At 35.4% G+C, this 22266-nt stretch overlaps 1 pseudogene; it reads left to right on the top strand.

Moving 5' to 3' along the window:
- The window catches only part of LOC129521648 (atlastin-1-like), a 93642-nt pseudogene extending 80433 nt beyond the window's left edge, over nucleotides 1-13209 (top strand).
- Nucleotides 13210-22266: the final 9057 nt, after the last annotated feature.

The following is a 22266-nucleotide window of genomic DNA, read 5'->3' on the forward strand; positions in this document are numbered from 1 at the left end:
ATTGACATACAGCACATGTAAATTCAGAGTATACAATGTGATGAAGAGATACACATATATATTGCAAAATGATTACCACAATAAGATTAGTTCACATCTCCATCCTGTCATACAATTATAATTGTGTGTGTGTGTGTGTGTGTGTGTGTGTGTGTGTGTGTGGTGACAACATTTAATATCCATCTACAGGCTTAAAAACTTCCAAGTATATAATAGAGTATTATCAATTATAACCACCATGCACTAGATCCTCAGATTTTGCTTATCTTATACCAGGAAGTTTGTATCTGTTAATCAACTTCCCCTCATTTCTCTCACCTCCTAGCCCCTGGTAAGATCCATTCTAATATTTCTATAAGTTTGGCTTTTTTAGATTCCACATGTGTGAGAACCTACAGTATTTGTCTTTCACTCTCTGACTTACATCATTTAGCATAATGCCCTCGAGACCCAACCATGTTGGGGGTGGGGAACCAACCAATTTAAACAATGTCAAATTTCATTAAATTGATTAAAACTAAATGCTTTTTAAAACATCATTCAATTTTAGTATCAAAAAGACACCAAAAAGTAAAGCAACATTTACTTCTCTTCCACTTTCCCTCTCCCACCTCTGTGGAAAAGGAAAAGAGGAAAGTTAGGTTCATAGAGCAAATAAAAAAAACTATCCTCACAATACCCAGAGATAATCCAAGACCCACTGTCTAGCAATTTTAAGCAACAGAAACATTTAGAAGGTTTTCTTAACTTCTGCTTCTCTTTGTGGTGTAGATACAGCCTTAGAAAACATAAGTTGCTCAACATGACATCCAACTGAGAGAAGTCTGCCTTCCATGAAGTGAGCACCAATAAAAAGTGGCCCATATTCATATGCTTTTGTTAGTGAGATATTTAAAGATTAAAATAAAGCTTTCATACTGAGACCATCTTCCCACATATAAAAAGCACTTAAATATATCCTTTTGATTTTATTTCCAATCTCTATGAAGAGCTAATGTGTGACAATTACATCATATGGCATAGAAATCTACAAGGAGAATTTTGGCATTATTTATTTTCAGGTATTTTGTGGGTTTTTTTTTTGTTTTTTTGTTTTTGTTTTTTTAAGAATCTAATCTAGAAAATAGTGAAGCAAAGTACCCAGCAAAACCACCGGAAGACAATAATGCATTGCATGGAATGAATGATGAACAGAGTTCTTTTATCTCCTGACTTTTTAAAATGTCATTCTGTTCTCTATTGGTGATTTTTGAAATTTCCAACCACTTCAGATCCTCCTGGAGATTTTTCATCAGGTAGAAAAGAAATAAAGAGAGGAAAAAGAAAGGACTGAGCTAAAAAAAAAAATTTAGAACCAATATAGTCTAATATTTGTGTGTATTCAGGATATTTAATAACAATATTGAGGTTCTTTGAGTGTGTTTCAAGGAATTCTCTATATTCTAAGATTAATGACTATCTAGGCAGGCACTGGTATATTTGTTAACCAACAATGTGCTTTATTATGTTATGGGTTTAAACACAGTGTTTAATTTTTTTTTAATGACAACATTGTTTGAAGAATCACAATTAAAAAGCCCTTCAAAACATGACAAAGAATTCATTAGTCTAGTAGAGTATATTTTTGTTTAATTGATGATAACTGTGTAATGATGTGGTAAGCTGGCAATTAGGCATAATTTGCTTATGCAAGTGAGTTTTAAAAAATGAGGATCAATATTCAATTTACACCTATGTGAAAAGCAATTAGTTTAATTGATGGGGAAAAAAACCCCTCAACAATGGCTAATTATTCCAAAATGACCTGAAACACTCATGCAAATTATTAGAATTAATTATACATGAATGATTAGATTATATAAATCATTTTAAAACCTTGAAGTTTCTATAGTTAGTCATTCATAAAATGTTAGTAGAAAAGGTGATTTCATGGATGCAGTTTAGAGAGTAATCATCAGGTTTTCCCTACAATGTGCTGGCATGATGCCACCTCAAAATAGACAGTAATGGATATAAACAAAACAGGTGTCCTATTTCATTCAGGTATAACAGTTCAACAAAGAAACACTGACCCCCAAAAAAATGCTATGTTGTATAATTATTATTTCTCTCTCAAGTCCCACTGAGTGTCTACATAAATTCCTGAGACACCTGTAACATTTTATATTACTTTCAAAGGTAAAACACAAATACCTTGATTTATTTATCATCAGCTCTGGTTTTGTTTATGAAATAGATGAAGATTTACTCTTATTTTGTATTCTATTCTTCACAAAACCATGCCATTCTCATCATTACTTCTATGAAAGAAATAATACTTTATGAATATCAGAAAACAGCATATTTACTGTCCATCTGATATAACTTTTATTTTAGGACTGCTTCTCATTATCAGTATATCAATCTACCATTGAAATACATATAGATCCACTGCCTGACTTTCTTGAACTCCAAGTGACATGGCTGAATTTAAATAAATTAAGGGCAACATCACAAACAAAATGAGTACTTGGGTCTTATTTCATTCTTTAGTGTCAAGTTATAAAATTGAAATCCTGCTGATAGAAGAAATTTGTTTCAGGTAAAATTGTTTCTAGTTTATAAAGGTGATATTTTTTAGGAAGGAAAAGACACTCACATGGAAGATGGGTGATGTTCTAATTTAGGCTGTGTATTTTAGTAGACACCCCACTTTTTGAAATATATAGATTTATTTCAATACTTTTTCCTACAGAAAGTAAATAAACACTTAACACAATGGTTAGTTTTCTTTTAAGCTTACCTTAACAATGCCATTTGAGTTTCATTCTAACATAGGCCTAGATATTTTTTACTATTTTTAACTTTTATCCATTACTCAAAATCCAACCTCTCAATGGCCTCTATAAAACCTTGTTTTTTAACTTTCAATTAGTCTTCATCTTTGCCTTTAACATCTTGGCTTTATCCTTATATAAGCTGTGGTGTTGCACTGTGGCATAATACAATGTTATTAGCATGCTATAAGAACTCTGCGCACATTCTCACAAATTATAGAAAGGCATTAAGCATGAATCTCAGAACGCCCAAGTGCATTTTATAATGGCTCTGATAATACTCTGAACTATATTATATTTTTGTTCTGAACAGAAGCCCCTCAGAGAGGAGGTAAAAAGTTATCTGCTGTCAAAAAGCCTTAATGTGTTTCCAGTCATGGAAGTTTCATACTTGAGAACTGAACACGGTTTTGTATAGCATATTCTGACCTTCTCTAGAGAATGAACAAGTATGAAAACAAATAATAGAAACCGTTGGGCTCTGAGTTCTGCCACTGGCTCCTGATCATTGTAGGCCTTTTCATAGCCGGTTATTGAACCCATAAACTTGCAGTTATCAACCTTGTGATTCACCAGAGACAAGTAATCTGGACCTTGGAGGGTGACCAGAGGTGAAAGCTTCTTACCTAAGCATTGCAATAAGAATTTCAAATTTGAGATCACCTTTCTGAATTTGAAGTGTAAGTCAGTAGGTTCAAAATAAGCCTTTTTAAGCTTTTTATGGTAGGTTTATACTTCTGTGTACTTTAATTTAGATTTTCTGTTATTGTCTTTATCACAATTTTATGACATGAGTACAGCAATAGTATGTATATGCTGTTGAGTCATATATGGAAAAAAAAATGAGACCCAGGATGAGAAAATGACTTTCTTGGGTTCCACAGAATATTGACCCTAGAACTAAGATTACTCTATGATTAATCTAGGTGTGAACGTTCTCTGTAGATTGGGCTGCACATCTAACGGGTTGGTATGATTTGTTCAGCTCAGCAAGCAGAGATCCACAACAAATGTTCCTGCATCAATCCCAGGTCTCCAATATATAGCTTATACACAATATATTGAACCTCTCCAAATGTTAGAACAATCGACTTCAGAATTGTAAGTCTTAGAATTTATGAAACAAGAGAGATTTTAGAGAATAAGCAGTGGTTCTCAACCTTAGTTGTGCATCAAAATCCCTTGGGGAGGTATAAATACTCACACCTGGGTCCTACCTGTAACTAGTTTGATAAGTAGTCTGGAGCAGCCTGGGCAAATGAGATTTTTAAAACTCTCTATAGGATTCCTCTGGATAGCCAAGTTTGGGAACCAATGATCTAGAGGCAATATTGAGGACATAAATTTATATATCTACAGGAGCCTAAAGGTTTTATCTAGTAAAAAGTCAGGCAGGCATCAGAGAAATATTGCTTAGAATATTGCTTAGTTTTTTCATCCTTGATTGAGGAATGGGTAGGAGAGGTATCTTTCCACTATGAATAAGAAAAAAGGGGCACCTGAATGACTCAGTGGTTGAGCAGCTGCCTTTGGCTCAGGTTGTTGAGCCTGAGGTCCTCGGGGTCCTGCCATTGAGTCCCACATTGGGCTCCCCTCAGGGAGCCTGCTTCTCCCCCTGCCTATGTCTCTGTCTCCCTTTGTCCCTTGTGAAAAAATTAAATCTTTAAAAATTTTTCAAAAAAAAAGAAAAAAAGAAAAAAAGTGCAAGCTCAGTGTCAAATGGCAACTGACACTTAGACTTTGTGTGGGAGGTCATAGGGAGTATGGAGAATTGTGTTTAACTAGAGAATGCATAACCGTGTAAAGGGCTAAATGCTCTTAAGCTGCAGCTGAATTAGGGCCTAGAGTTTACAAATCTACTAATTTTGTCAAGAGTATAAAATTTATTTTTTATTTAAAATTTCTTGATATTTTAAAAGTTGGCTTAATCAGTTAATTAATTAAAATTAAAACAGGAGAGCTTTATGGTCCAAATGTGGAAGAAAAACAAAGAAAATGAGCATCTGCTCCAGTCTGTTATTTATTTATTTTTTTTTTAGTCACAGGGTTGGGGTGGAAGTCCAGATTACATGTGTGGTCTCCACAGACTCTGCAGTGGGAGGAGAGAGCTCATTACCGCCTGACATGAGTGAGAGATTCAGTTTCCTATATTGCCTTCTCTGATACCACCCTGGTGGGAGGTTAGAACACCTCATTACTACCTCGTAAGCATGGTCTGGGCTCCCCACTTGGGTTTTGCTGGTGGGAGTGGGACTACAGTCTTTTCCGGGGTGTTTGGTTAGAGTAAAGTAGCATTATCTGAAAGTTTTCTTTCTTGTTAGGTTCTGCTTTTTCCATTCCTTTGGCTAGAGAGAACAGGGTTTTGATGAGCCATTTTTGTCTATATTCGTTGACCTTCCTGGATTGCTGCCTTCTTTACTTTTAAATCTGTCTATGAGTTTAAAAAAGAAAACCCAAGGAATTCATCATTATGTTATCCCTTAGGTTCCAAGAACTTCAGCTAGTATGCCTTCTTCCCCCTGCCCCCCATCAGAGTCTTATGTTTGTTTTGTATAAAATGTCCAGGGTTTTTGGCTTTACTTAGCAGGAAGAAAGGTGGGAAGTCTATCCATTCCATCTTTCTGGAAATGAAAGTCAATTACAAAGTGATATTTTTAAAAGGATTCTAGAATATCATTTAGCAACCTTTGCAATGTCTGGTAGCTCTGTTAATAAAAATACCTTTCTTCCCAAACAAGCTGGGTTTTTATTTTTCCATTAAAAAATATATTATCATTTCCTGCTGGTGGATATAGTACCTGGGGCTTATAAAACGTAATCCTTCTCAGTGCTTTGCTTTCAGTCCTATAGTATGAATCTAGGAGCCTCACCTCGCTACTACAGTCCCTGAGAAATTTAGCATACACCAGCTTGTGTTTGCAAAGCTCATAACATTAGCCTGGCTACACTGAGTTGGATTACACAAAAAGCTCTGCATTTCTTTGACATTTTCACCTATTTCTCTTCCATTAACATCTAAAATTTCACACGGAGCAAAGTATCTGCTAGAGAACCAATCACAGCAAGTAAAGTATAAATGAGCCCAGTCATTGGATTCAGACCATAGAAAAGCTGGCAAATGCAACTTGTCATTGGTATTTTTAAAGCTATTAAAATTGTACACAATACAACAATCTCATAAAACTTTTATAATCATTATTATAAAATGTATTTTCAAATCAGTAGTCTAGATACAAATCTCTTTTCATATTTCAAAATCAGCTTATCGTGCCTTATTTATGATCATCATATTACTTTAATAGGGTAAAGTAGTGCCTAAAATTATGCACTGTGTACCCAAACATTACCTGCCTCAAAACTGGGGACCACTAAATGCCTGTTGATTGAATACTGAATGAATTAAACATATATTGCCACCCCACTTCCCAGCTTCTTATTCTGGTGCTTAGGAAATGTCCCCCAAATGTCTCCAACATTCTAGAAGAGTAGTACTATTCAGATTACCATAACTGTAGCAGTTGGTAAATGCTTCTGAATGCCCAATATATGTGCAAATATACTATTTAACTTATAGAATCCCCCTCTTAATTTCCTGTCTCAATTTGACATCACTCTGGGTATGTCAGTTCCTTAAAAAAATACATTCTTCATATGTGATTTGACTTTCCTCTTGATCTTATATTTTATGAGCCTGCAGATCAACATCTACCCCATCAATTTTACATTACCATGCAGACTGTCAAGGTTACTTCATTCAGCTATCACCATGTGTCATGGTGGGTCAAGAAATATACTATTTCATAGGACAACCAAAATCTTTTGACTAAAGCTACACCTTCCCTGATAGTGAGCAGCAGGACCAAATCTCTCATGATATGTAAATACACAGCAATCAAGCACCTTCTTGATGTTGTAAGGGCACAAAGAATAAAAAATAAAAACATAATCCCATCTTAAGAAAATCAATGATAACCTGATGGCAAGCAAGTCAAAATAAAATGGTATTCTTCAGCTTTATGAGGTGTCTCCACTTATAAAGAAACATAGAAGAGTCTATTATGAATATGGATTGTGAAATGAATGTGGATCGTGAAAGAGGATGTCTTATGAAAGGGGAAAAAGACTCGGTCTAAACGTTAACAAAAGTAAAGCTTATGTCAACATTTAGAAACTTCGGTGGGCAGATTGAGTCTCCATATGAAGAATAACTGAACAAGTTGATTTGTTGTAGAAAGTACACCCTCAGAAGGTAATGAGTTCTACCACCAAGCTATTTTAAGTTCAGAGAAGGCATCAAATTCCAGAAGTAAAAAGCACTCAATTCAAAGGAAGAAAAGTCTCAACAGGAATTGGCAGGGTTAGGTTACCATTCCTCCTAACACAAGTATTTTGAGACTCTATCAAAGATGAGCTCAGACTGTACTGTTTGCCTGCAAATTCTCACAGAAAGAAAGAAAACAACCAAAAAAAAAAAAAAAAAGCCCAAAGCATAAATAACTGAAAATAGATGCTAACATAGAAGTAACACCTACTCTACAACTAATTGCTGGTGTGATTCTCCTCTAATTGCATGGCTCTGAATGTGTCTTTTCTTTTTAAATCTTCTGCCAAGATGGCTAAATCCAAGCATAGTTTATAGCAGCTCTAATAGGGGAATATATTTTGGAGGAGAATTTGTTGAGTTCCCATCACAATACCTGTCATTATTCTATTTGATCTTATTGACTTCAGTAGCATTCTCAGGTGATACTTTCCAGATTAATGAGTGGATTGTTTGCAGAGAGGAAAGTAAACACTTTTCTCTTAATGAAATGCATAAAAGAATTAACTTTATGTCTGCCCAATTTTATAGAAGTGGTATTTCTGAGCCCTGTTAAAATTGTTTTATAGACTTCCTAACTGCCGTAACACATTAGGGGATAATCACATTAGATGTTGCCTGCTGAGCCTGGCAAGACTTGGTCAGTAGTTTAAAGGAACTGTTCCAATAATACAGTCATCTCACTAGTAGCTGGGTACTCTAATTGAAATAACTGGACCGCACCATTAGTCCACATAAGCCCTTCACTCCCATTTATGCTTCATTTAAAATGAAGATTAAGAAGATGACACTTATAAAAATTATCTTCATTATAATATTGTCCTCAAGGGTCATGATCGTGGGCATATATTATAGGTGAAACCTCATACTGATACACATGTTTAAATCATTTGTCTGTTAGTTTTGATTACAAGTACCAATTACCTACTTAATCAAATCACAGAAATCTTTATGCTATAATAAATCTCAGTATATCCATTTTAATTAACCACTATTAGATGAAGATAAAGTAGACTTTATGTTGATACCCTTGACAAAACCCACTCCATAATGGTGTGTACGGAGATCATGCTTTAATAACTGTAGTAGTGGGGCTCAAGGATTCCTCTGCCCTGCCATCCATGAACCCCACCTCTTCTTCCAGGCCCTTACAGAGTCATCACCCATATTGCACTAGGGTTGGTCCTTGTGACTGTAGAATATAACACAGGTGATAGTATATCACTTGTAAAATTAGGTTGGGTTCCTTTTCTTGGTTCATTCTTCCTGAAGGAAGCCAGTTGCCATATTGTAAAGATACTCAGAGACTACAGTGAGGGATATATGGCAAGGAAGTGAATTATCCAGCCCCAGCCACATAATAAACGTTTATTGTTTTAAGCTTCTACATTTATGATAATTTTTATGCAATAATAGGTAACTAGATTCAGATTTCAGCACTTAAGAAATGGGATGCTACAATAACAAAATTCTAAAGTAGGAGAATGACTTTGGAACTGAGGAGAGTGCTGGTAAAAGCTTAAAGTGCCAGGAATACAAGAACTTAAAGGAAAATGAAGATAATCTCATAGAAAAATAAGCTTGGCAATATAGTTGCCTGTAGTAAGGTATAAAACGAAAAAATGTGCTTAAAGAACTGGATGAGGGATCCCTGGGTGGCGCAGTGGTTTGGCGCCTGCCTTTGGCCCAGGGCGCGATCCTGGAGACCCGGGATCGAATCCCACGTCGGGCTCCCGGTGCATGGAGCCTGCTTCTCCCTCTGCCTGTGTCTCTGCCTCTCTCTCTCTCACTGTGTGCCTATCATATAAAAAAAAAAAAAAAAAAAGAACTGGATGATTTTGTCTAAAGATTTTCCACCCAAAGTATTAAAAATGTCTCTGGTTTCTCCTTGCTGCATATGAGAAAATATAACAGGAAAGATAAATTTTAAAAAATTTGTAACAAAGAGAAGTCATTATCATTGCTAATAACATTCTATTAATAAATATGTAATGAAAATACTTGACTATTTCATTAAAATATTCAAAATATGGAAATTGTGAACAGATTAACATGAAGTAAATTGAAATGGTAGTTAAAAACATGTTTTTCATTGCAACATCTACTCCACCCTACATTAGACAATAATAATAGGGGTGCCCGGGTGGATCTGTTGGTTCAGCATCTGACTCTTGATTTTTAGCTCAGGTCATGATCTCCAGTTCCACATCAGGCACCATGCTGAGCATGGAGCCTACTTAAGATTCTCTCTCTTCCTCTGCCCCTTTCATCTGCCTCTAAAGAAATAATAATAATAATAATAATAATAATAATAATAATAATAATTCCAGATAAATTTATAGGTGGAAATTACCAAACCATCCAAGATAACTTATTCTATGCTTATTTTTCCTAGGGATACTCTAATGAAATACCACAAAATAGCTAGCTCAAAAACAACAGAAATTTATCCTTTCCACATTCTAGAACTAGAAGGCCAACATCAAGATGTTGACAAGGCCATGCTCCCTCTTCTAGCTTCTGGAAGATTTTTTTTCTTATTTTTTAAGACTTTTTTTTAGGACTTTATTTTTTCATGAGAACCACAGAGAGAGAGAGAGAGGCAGAGACAGGCAGAGGGAGGAGAAGCAGGCTCCATGCAGGGAATCTGATGTGGGACTTGATCCCAGGACCCCAGGATCATGCCCTGGGCTGAAGGCAGGCACTAAACCACTAAACCACCCAGGCATCCCAGGTTTTTTTTTTTTTTTCTTAATAGACTTTATATCTAGAGGAATTTTAGACTTATAGCAAAACTGAGTGGAAGGTATAGAGATTTCTTATAAATTCCCTGCCCCTAAATGTATGTAGCCTCTCCCATTACTGGCATCCCCACTAGAGAGGTGCACTTATTACAACTGATGAGTCTACATTCATGTATCATCATCCAACGTCCATAGTTTATATTAGGATTCACTTCTGGTGTTGGGCATTCTATGGGCTCAGACAAATGCACATGACATGTATCTATCATAATGGTATTATACAAAGCAGTTTCACTGAAGTTTTAATATTCTTTGTCTATTTATCCTTCCTTTTTCTCTAACCCCAGCAGCCACTGATCATTTTACTATTTTCATAGTTTTACCTTACCCAGAGTGTCATACAGTTAGTATCATACAATATGTAATCTTTTCAGATTGGTTTATTTTGCTAGTAATAGGCAACTTTCTTTCTTTAACTTTCTTCCATGTCTTTTCATGGCTTCATATCACACTTCTTTGTAGTGCTGAATAATATATTGTCTACATGTACCTAGTTTATTTATCCATTCACCTACAAAGGGATGTTAAGGTTGCTTACAATTTTGGCAATTATGAATAGAAATGCCATAAACATCCATGTGCAGGTTTTTGTGTGAATATACATTTTCAACTTCTTTTGGTAAATACCAAGCAGTATGACTGGCTGATGATATGGTAACAATATGTTTAGTTCTGTAAGAAACCACCAAATTGTCTTCCATAGTGGCTGTATCATTTTGTATTCCCAACATTGATGAATCTGGGCTCCTGTTACCTCATAACCTTGCCAGCAGTTTGGTGTTGTCAGTGTTCTGAATTTTGGCCATTCTTAGTGTAGTGGTATCGCATTGGTGTTTTAACTTGCATTTCTTTAATGTTCAATAATGTGGAACATCTTTTCTTATGCATATTTGCCATCCATATGTCTTCTTTGGTGAGGTGTCTGTTAAGGTTTCTGGCACATTTTTATATCAAGTTGTTATTTTCTTATTGTTGAGTTTCAAGAGGTTTGTGTATTTTGGATCTTTATCCTTTGGAAGTGTGTCTTTCCTTTCTCCCAGTTTGTAATGTGTCTTTTTATTCTCTTGACAATGTATTTTGCAGTGCAGAAATCCTTAATTTCATTGAATTCCAGCTTATCAATTTTTCTCTTTCATGGATTATGCTTTCATTCTTGTGTTTAAAAAGTCATTGTAGGGCAGCCCTGGTGGCGCAGCGGTTTAGTGCTGCCTACAGCCCAGGGTGTGATCCTGGGGACCCGGGATCAAGTCCCATATCGGGCTCCCTGAGTGGAGCCTGCTTTTCCCTCTGCCTGTGTCTCTGCCTCTCTCTGCGTGTGTCTCTCATGAATAAATAAATAAAATCTTTAAAATAAATAAATAAATAAAAATAAAAAGTCATTGTCAAACTTGAGGTCATCTACATTTTCTTGTATGTTATCTTCTAGGATTTTTATGGGTTTGTATTTTTACACTTAGGTCTTTAATCCATTTTGAATTAATTTTTGTGAAAAGTCTTGCCTTTTCCACTGGTTTCTCCTCTTCTGAGGTCCATTTATATATTAATTTATTTGTTTTCTCCTGAAAATCCACCTGAGCTTTTCACTCCCTACAATTCTTAGCCATGGTGGTCTGGAGACTGGTGGTAGTGAAGTTCTATCACTGTAGGACCAGTGCAAGTCTTCACTATCAAAGATGGCCATTGCTTTGAGATAGATGAGATCACACTAAATAGAATTCTTCCCTTAGAGGCTTTCAGGGTCAAGGAGATCAGTGCTGTATCTGTTGCTGGAGAATTAATTAAAGGAAAATCATTTCTGAAAGAGTTCATGCTGAAATACATGTACAACCAGGAATCAGTTGATTGAATTGGACATTATAAGAATTACTAACTAGTTTTGAGAGGGCTCAATGAGAAAGCAGAAAAATTCAGACACAGAGTTGTCTTCCTTTTCAATAAGCTTGTTGGTAAAATGTTTGCAGTGTTATTGATGGGCATTCAGGGAACATTTAGCAGTCAGTTTGAGAGATTTAGCCACAATATTTGTCCTTGGCAAAATGATAGGCTTAATATAGGTATATAACCTATTCCAAAATGTCCAAGAAAATGATCTCAGAATATCTGGCTTTCTGCTGAGTATGACTGACTAGCAAAGGGGGAGGTATTCCCGAAGCCATTTCAAAGCCTAATATTTTTCATCAAGAACTGAAGTTACTCACGTGAATTTGGGGAAATTGATAGTGGCACCAAGTTTGGGGAAACTTCCTAAGGTTTTCAGAGAACCAACATGAAGAACTACAGAATGTTTGAAAACACATCCATTCCTGTCTCACCAAAATATACTATTTTCTGCTACTTCATCCTGGCTTAAATTTGACGGAAATTTTAAGGAAATACTTTGATCGAAAATTTAAGGAAATAGATGATGAATTTAACAAAACTTGAAAGTACTGATTCCTTGGATGCCTTAGTACTGAGATTCTCAATATTAAAGACATCAAAGAAAATAAATCACTTTCCCAAGTCTCATGGACTACTTCAAGACATATATAAAAATGTATCAGGATAAAGAATTACCACATCCCCAATCCATGTTCAGGCCAGAGCAGAAGGTAACAATTTAGTGGCATAGCAACTGCTAAAGATACAAGGAACAAAAAGACAAAAAAGATTTGTGACTGTAACAAAACACGTTTAGTCCCAAAAGACTTGTAGATCAAATAGCTGGAGCTTAAGGAAAAATTTGTAAAGCTAATCTGAGGGATGACAATGATGCATGGGTTAAAAATTTAGCTAATGTTATCAGCAGCAGTTGGAAAGTAAAATAGATGAACAGTACACCTAGGATATCAAGCAAATAATAGCAAAAATGTCTTCCATGCAGCTTATACTCCGCCACAGTTTTTTTTTTTTTTTTATCATCTTTATCACATGAGTGATTGCTAGTGTAACTAGATTCATTGGTTTGGATGTTAAAGCTTGACTGTGCAATATGATAATGGAATTGACCCTTTACCCTGTGCTCCTGGGCATACATTTTGTACTCTGGGTGCTTGTAATGACTCGGGTAGGTTCAGCCTTATGAGACTCAACCTTTATACAGAGTAGCAGCTACCCACAAAAATCTGTATCATCAAGTTTTCCTGCTCCAAGGTCAGACTCTGCTAAACTTCAGAAAGGAAGAAAATTTAATCCAATTAAAAAATACAAATGGATAGCCAATTTTCAGCTAAATAATGTTTTATGTCTCTATGAAAACAATCCAAGTACTATCATCAGAATGGAGTAAAACATCAAACACCTCTGAAGATTGCAGATGATTTAGTTCTTTTACTTCAGTGTTTGATAAGCAGATACATATACATAGTCACATCATTTTGTTAGTATATAGTTTCCTGATTTTGTGGTCAAATATGCTGTCATAATTTAAAGTATTTGTATATTTACAATGATGTTACTTATGCTTTCCTCAAATATACTAAATTCTACCACTGGTTTATAATTGAATCACACAGCGATATTTTAAAAAGTTGTGAAAAGTGTCAGGTCTGTGTCTAGATTCATGTTTTGCATGTGGATGACCAGTTGTTCCAGTATTGAAAAGACAATTTTGCTCTATTGTATCTTCTTGGTTCCTTTGTGAAAGATCAGTTGATTTTTATTTATGTGGCTCTATTTCTGGGCTCTCTATTCTGTTTCTTTTTTTTTTTTTATGATAGTCGCACACACACAGAGAGAGAGAGAGAGAGAGAGAGAGAGAGAGGCAGAGACATAGGCAGAGGGAGAAGCAGGCTCCATGCACCGGGAGCCCGACGTGGGATACGATCCCGGGTCTCCAGGATCGCGCCCTGGGCCAAAGGCAAGCGCCAAACCGCTGAGCCACCCAGGGATCCCCTCTATTCTGTTTCTATTGATCTATTTATCTTTTATTTTGCCAAAATCACACTGCCTTGCTTACCAAAGCTTATAATAAATTTCGAAATTGGACAGTGTCAGTATTCCACCTTTGTTCTTCTCCTTCATTTCTACGTTGGCTATTCTGGCTCTTCTTCCTCTCTATATGAACTTTAGTATTAAATCATTAATATCCACCAAATAACTTACTGGAATTTTGGGTGAAAATGTATTAAAACTATAGACCAATTTGGTAAGTAATGGTATCCATGAATATAGAATATCTCTCTTTTTATTTAGTTCTTCTTTGATATCTTTCATCAAAATTTTGTAATTTCTCATATAAATCTTATACATATTTTGTAAGTTCATACCAAATTTTTCATATTTTGTACATTGACGATGTATTTTTTAAATTTCAAATATCACTTGTTCTTTGTCACTTTATAGGAAAACAATTAACTTTTGCATATTTACTTTCGATCCTGCAACTGTGTAATAATTAATTATGCAGAATTTCTGCATATTTTGGGGGTTTCTACATAGATGATCATGTTATTTGCAAAGGAACATAGCTTTATTTCTTCCTTTAAATTCTATACACATTTTACTTGCTTTTCTTATCTTGCTGAATTAGCTAAGACTTCTCTCTCTCTCATACACACACACACACACTCTCTCTCTCTCTCCCTCTTTTTAGAGCTACAAGAGTTTATTTCTTCCTCACACCATAACTACATTGCAAGTCGATGGAAGAGTCCTGATTCTTAAGTAAAGCCTCCAAATTACTGAGGTGCCATTATTTTCTGACACTTCTCTCTTAAGATGTACTCTTATAAACACCTTGGCAGGGAATGAGGGTATAGAAAATTGCTTACTGGCTCTAAAATTTAGCTAGGACTTCTAATATAATATTGAAAAGCAGCGGTGAGAGAGAACCCATACCTTGTTCCTTATCTTACTGGGAAAGCTTCAAGTTTCTCATAATTAAGTACGACACTAGCTGTAAGGTTTTTGATCTTTTTTAAAAAGTTATTTTTTATTGAGTTGAGGAAGTTCTCTATTCTAAGTTTACTGAGAGTTTTTAAACATGAAGGAATACTGGGTTTTGTAAAGTGCTTTTTCTGCATCTATTGATATGATCATGTGATTTTTTTCTTCTTTGGCCTGTGATGTAATGGATTACATTAATTTTCAAATGTTGAAATAGCATTGCACACCCGGGATAAATCCCATTTAGTGGTGGTGTATAATTCTTATACATTGTTGGATATGATTTGCTAACATTTCAGTATATATTTTTGCATCTATATTCATCTGAGATATTGGTCTGTAGTTCCCTTGTAACATCTTTGTCTGCTTTTGGTATTTGAGTAATACTGTTCTTACAAAGTGTTAGGAATTATGTCTTCTGATTCTATCCTCTGAAAGAGATTACAGAATATTTATATAATGTTTTTCTTAAATGTTGGTAGAATTCACCAAGGAACTAATTTGTACTGGGTGCTTTCTGTTTTGCAAGATTATTAGTTATTATTTCAGATTCTTTAATAAAGATGGTCCTTCAGATTGTATGTTATTTTTTCTGTGACTTTGGAACTGGTCCTTCTCATAGGATACTAATTTTGTGACCACAGAGTTGTTCACAGTATTCTCTTATTATCTTTTTAATGTCCAAGGAATATGCAATGCTGCCTTCTTCTTCATTTCTGATACTAACAGTTTGTTTTCCCTCTCTTTTTTTCTTAATTTGCCTGCTTAGAGTCTCATTGAAATTATTAATCTATTAAAGGAAACAGCTTTTGGTGTTGTTTACTTTTTCTATTGATTCCCTGTTTTCAATTTCATTGATTTCTACTCAGTTTTTACTACTGTTTTTTCTGTCTATTTTGGAAAACTATTTTCCTAAGGTGGAAGCTTAGATTACTTATTTTTAATATTTCTTGTTTTCTATTATATATATTTGATGCTAAAATTTCGCTTTAAGCACTGCTTTCACTACATCCCACAAGTTTTGAAAAGCTATGTTTTCATTTTTATTTAGTTCAAAATATTTTAAAATAGTTTTAATTTCTTCTGTAACCCATGTATTATTTAGAAATGTGTTACCTAATCTTTGCATATTTGGGGACTCTCCAGTATTCATTCTGTTACTTATTTCTAGTTCAATTCCACTGTGGTCTGAGAAGAGGCACCGTGTGACTTCTGTTCTTTGAAACTTGTTAAGACATGTTCTATGTTGCTGAATGTTCCATGTGCTGGTGAACTTTTGGAGTGACACAAACCAATCATAACCACCTGCCTTCCCCTCCAACTACGTTCTACATTTACCCCATTCCAACATCTCCTAAAGTCTTAATCCTTTCTATTATTACCTCTATATGAAAAATATCACCCAAATATGATTTAAAAGTTCCAAATCTCATCATCTAAAGTATCTAAATTATGTATGGGTGAGATAATAGATATGGTTTACCGTGGGGCAAAAGTGCTCTCCATTTCTGGATATTTAAAACGGAAAACAAGTTATCAGTTTCCAAAATGCAATGGTGGTCTAAGCATAAGACAGATTCCCATTCAAAGGAAATTTGAAGAAAAAATAAAGTTCACAGGTCCCAACCAAGCCTAAGCCATATCAAAGCAAATTCCATTAGATTTTAAGGTCTGAGAATAATCCACTATGACTCTGTCCATTGTGCCCCAAAAGTTTAGTCCTCCATGGCAGCATCTCTGCCCTCTGAGTTCATGGCACTATCCACCCCAATCTCTCAGCCTTGAAAGATCTCTCTGGTCTCTGAGCCACTCTTTGAGTCTCTCTTCTCTTTTCTTGAAGGATAACACATGTTTGCAGCTGAGTAGCTTTGGATGCCCAATTCCTTTGTGTAGTATTCCAGAAGTTCAGCGCCTTCCTTCATTTTTTCCATCTCTGTCCTCTTCGGTACACGTGGAAGCATTGCTGACAGTTGATTGGATCCCTGAATCATATACCTAATCCTTCTAGCATAAACGTGGCCAAGAATTTCTTTATTTTCTTTTTTTCTCCAGAGCACACTTCTGGATTTTTTGAAACATGGATAGGCTGAAAATTTTCTAAATCATCAAGCTCCTGCCAGTTTCTAAAAGGATCACCTTTACTTCATTGTCCAAAATCAAGTTCTTCATTTGCATCTGAGATCCCATCAGAACCTTTAATTCACGTTTTTGCCAATAGCCTCTTCAAGGCAAACAAAACTTTTTCTAATATGCACCTCAAAAATTCTTCCAGCCTCTACCCATTACCCAATTCCAAAGCCAATTTCAAATCCTTTTCTTATTTGTTGCAGTAGTGTGCCATTTTCCAGTACCAAAATCTTTAATGGTTTCCTAGGGCTGCTACAATAGACTACCACATACTTGATGGCTTAAAACAACAAATTTATTCTCCCGTGGTTCTGGGAGTTTTGAATTAAAAATCAAGATGTGAAGAAGGCCATGTACTCTCTTCCTCAATATTCTGGTACTTGCTCTCCTTTTTTTTTTTTTTTTTTTTTTGGCCTATAACTACCTAACTTCAATTTCCTCTTCTCTTGTCACATGGCAACCATCCCTTTGTGTGACTATGTCTTCACATAGCATCCTCATCTCTCTATTCATGTCTGTGTCCTTTTCTTATTCTTATAAATTCATCAGTTATATTGGATTAGGGGTTACCCTAATAACCTCATCTTAATTTGAATACACCTACACAGACTCTATTTCCAAATAAGTTATATTCACAGGTCCTAGGGTTAGGACTTCAATATACATTTTCTGTGTGTGTGTGTGTGTGTGTGTGTGTGTGTGTGTTGGGGGAGGATACAATTCAACCAAGAACATGGGCATTGAATTTTTTTTCCTGAGAAATTAAGTAAAAGAATGAAAGCTACCAAGATTATTTTGCGAGTCTAATATAATTTTAATTCAAAAATAAATTTGAATTTACGATTAAATAAATAAGTTTATGATTAAATATGAAAATATTAATTATATAAGAAAATAAAATTTTAGCCACATTTTGCTTATTTAAAAAAGGCAGAAATCAACAGTAAATTATTAGCAAAATTAATCCAACAGCACATCTACATAACCTATAATACAATACAATAGCAGGTAATGCACTGTTTCTTAAGCTTAATAGTTTCACGGTAGCTTCAGAGACTGTAGGTACATTTTTGAGGCATTTTAATGTTGTTCTGGTATAATTCCTAGAACCCCATCTCAGACTTGTTTCTGTAACCACTCAATGATTTTTTGAAAGAACATAATTACCTGTAATAAACTCCTTTCTCTTTGAAATATATAAATAAGGGATGCCTGGTTATCTCAGTTGGATCAAACATGCTACTTGATCTCAGGGTCATGAGTCAGAGCTCCACAATGGGTGTGGAGGCTACTTTAAAATTTTTTTTAAATAAATAAAATACCTAAATGAACTTCTATTTCCTGCATTAGAACCTGATTGGAAAAAAAATAAAAAAAATAAAAAAAAGAAGAAGAAGAACCTGATTGAAGCCACTGGATAATGATGACCTTGATAGATGGTGAGAACAAGGGAACCACATAGACTCCTAGTGTAGGGCCATTCTGGAGAGGCACTCCCCAGTTCCTAGTCAAATTCAGTATATAATACTCAGAACTCTTGGGACGCCTGGGTAGCTCTGGTTTATCGCCTGCCTTCCGCCCAAGGCATGATCCTGGAGTTCCGGGATGGAGGGATCGAGTTCCACATTGGGTTCCTACATGGAGCCTGCTTCACCTTCTACCTGTATCTCTGCCTCTCTCTCTCTCTCTTTCTCTCTCTCTTTCTCTCTCTGTATCTGTCTCTCATGAATAAATAAAATCTTTAAAAAAAAATAATAACTCGGGATCCCTGTGTGGCTCAGTGGTTTAGCGCCTGCCTTCGGCACAGGGTGTGTTCCTGGAGTCCCACGATGGAGTCCCACATCAGGTTCCCTGCATGGAGCCTGCTTCTCTCTCTCTCTCTCTCTCTCTCTCTCTCTCTCTCATGAATAAATAACTAAAATCTTAAAAAATAATAAAAAATAAAAAAAGAACTCTGTGTATAAGATATTATTGCTTCCATTTTAGGTGAGGAAACTGAGATCTGAATATATTTTATTTATAAAGATCATATAGCAATAGCAGAATTTGACTCTAAAGTTTGTGCTAGTTACCCTATATCCATGCCACCTTCTATAGATTACATAAAAGGGGCATTTGTCAATAAGCATATTTTTAATGTTGACTTTAGAGCTTTCCATTAAAAGTATTCTAGTTTGCTTAGCAGCCATATCCTTTTCAAATCAAGAATGAATATATAACATTGTGTGTCAACTATAGTTCAATTTTAAAAAGTCTATATAGATACAAAAAAAATCAGTAAATAAGTGCACATTCCAACTACTTCAGGTCCTGGGTTTATAAGCCAAATCCATGCTCACACAAATGTGCAAGGAGATGCTGGCAGAAATTTGATGCAATGATTCTGGTGATGGTATAAAAATGAAAGTAAAATGAATATCTATTTCTGAGGAAGTAATTAAGTAAGAGGCAATATATGCTTATACTAGAGAATTGCACAGCATTAAGAAGACATGGACTGGGTATACCTGTACCAATATAGATATCTCATAGAAACATATTGTTAGGTCCAAAAGTGAGATAGAATATGATTAATAGTATACTATTTATGTAAATGTAAAACAACAGACCAAATTATATGAAGCATACATGAACAAACAGTACCTATCACATGCATTAAAAATCTTTAGTCTGTTTTGAAAAATCAAAAATCTGTTTTGAGGGGAGCCTGGGTGGCTCTGCTGGTTAAGTGTCTGTCTTCAGATCTGGTCATGATCCCAGGGTCCTGAGATTGAGCTCCACGTTGCACTCCCTGCTCAGTGGGGAGTCTGCTTCTCCCTCCCCCTACTTGTGCTCTCTCTCACACACACCTATAATAAGACCTTTTTAAAAAGATTCTGTTTTGATTTGTTAGGGGAGAGATAATCAATAGTGAGTATAGGGATAAAAATCAATGAATTAATTGGTTTTAATTTTCTATCACATAAAAGTAAGCTTGCATATACTTAGTAGTACATTAATTTCATCCATCTATACCTTCAGTCAAATAATTAGATTTCAACATACCTAAAACAGAGAAGTTACACACTAAAACAGTTGTAGTATATATTGTGAATGTCTCCACAGAACTGATGGTACCCTCCCCAACTATAAAACTCTGTGAAAGAAAATTCAAAAAGAAGTAAGCATTGTTAAAAGAGTCACTCAAAATAGAGCCAAAGGATGTTCAGGAATTAGGGCATATGTACAACTCCTGTTTCAATTCTCAGCATACCATGAACTTCTGACTTTTGTCAATTGTAACTTGTCAATTGCAACTCCACCACCTCCAAGAACACAATCTCCTACTTAGCACTGAGATAATGTAACAGTTGTTAGCCAAATAGCAAACCATGTATTAGTCAGTTTAAACCCTGCCAGCATCAATCATAATTCTTTCAAAAACAATTTATGTACCCTTGTGGGTTTTGCCTTTATAAATCTGCCCTACCGGCTCGCAATTCTGAGTACACTTTCAAATTTGGTTCACTATTGTTCTTCCAGACTGCAATCCTTAAAACACCAAATAAAGGCTTTTGATTGTTTTACAGCCTCTTCTTGATTGACACATCTTTGTAGTTAGATAAATTTAACCATCCCCCAGTGGGTGGGGTAGGATATAACTGGCTAATTCCAAATAGGGTATTCTGATTCACCTTTTCCATGATGATCACTGCAGCTAATCCAAGTCTAAGTGTCCTACCCTTGGCTACAAGGATAGTTTCATGGCTGATTCAACCTGCAAGAAAGTCAGGATTTATACTGGGAACCCCGGGTCACAGATTTCCCAAACTGCCATTGACCTTTTGCAAACATGAGAGATGTCTACAAGTAAATCTGACACACTTGGGGACAAATGTAGGGGATTCGTAAGAATGAGGATCCTGGACCTTATGTTTACATCAGCCAATAAATCTCAAATGTTTAAACCATTGAGAGTTGAATTCTACAGAACAGAGGACATCATCATTCATCAAAAAAAATACACATTGTTTGATCTCTGATTCCTTTTTTCTTCCTCTTTGCCGTCCACTAGTAGGTAAAAGTGCACACACAAATATACTGATGTATGGCATACTTTATTGGCAATGGTGAAACTGCATCATAGAGAGTACCAACCATGATGTATAAAGAACTGGGCCCAGCATGCACTTATATTCCATTTGTCTTGCTAATGTGAAGAAAGTACTATTAGACTCTCCAAGTCATCTTTGAGGAAAAAGTGAGTAATATCTATTCCATATGTGTAAAAGGACTATTTTGAAGTTCAAATCAAATTTTATAAGTGAAAGCATTTTTTAAAACTAGTTATTATTATCTTGCATATGATGCATCTGTAACAACATTGAAGTAAAATTCCTAATCTCCTTGAGTTTATCTTATACTGTACTCAACTTCCTGCTGTGCAGGGGAAGGACAAAATGTCACTTTTAGCATTGAATTTCCCATCTTTTGTCAGTGTGTTTCACAACCTTAACTTCATTTAAGCTCAGTTCAGTGGCAAATTTCTATATATATCTACACTTTCAAGTTGCTTAAAGATATAACATAATTGGGTGTACCTTTAACCCAACGGTTTAAAGTCCTAAAGGAATGAACAGTATGCACACAACATCTTCCAGTATTAAATAGCCTGGGATCAAATAAAATGCAATGAACAACGTCTGCCCCTACTGAACTGGAAATGTTGTTAGTGAGATACTGGACACAGATGACAGTGCTACCTCAAGAAACATAATGAGGGAGTTTTATCAAGCCAAACCTTTTAAAATGTTTGAACTCCATAAAAACCTGCAGGCATGACAGATTAAATGTAATGCTTACCTCTGATTCTGAGCTGCAGCTTGTATCATCTAATTCCTGTAAATAAGAACAGATGTGCTGTTAGGAGGTTTTGATTTGTGTTTTTATTTTTCAAAATCCATCTAGCATAGTGAGGGTATCCCATTTGGGGGATGGTGGAGTAGCTTTGTTTTCTTGCTCAAGCATGTCAGAAATGGGAAAGTAAGTCTCACTCATCTCCATCCTATTAAAGGAGAAGCTCAAGACAATTTACAGAGATGGATGTATGCTTTAAACATCGATGAAAAGAGACTGATCTGTCCAAGGACATTTTCAAATATTTAGAGAAGGAAAGAACATTATTTTAGCAAGTTTAGAAACATAACAATTATGAGTTTCAACTTGTATTCACGTTACACCAGCAGCAGTTTGAGAAGTCAATAATCACCTAGAACAAATACATAGGGTAAAGATACTGCAGGAATCTCATCTCTAGACAAGCCTTCTACTCCTGTAAATCACACACCCTCTG

This window comes from Nyctereutes procyonoides, unplaced genomic scaffold, assembly GCF_905146905.1.
Source record: "Nyctereutes procyonoides isolate TBG_1078 unplaced genomic scaffold, NYPRO_anot_genome, whole genome shotgun sequence".
In the NCBI taxonomy this organism is placed as follows: Eukaryota; Metazoa; Chordata; class Mammalia; order Carnivora; family Canidae; genus Nyctereutes; species Nyctereutes procyonoides.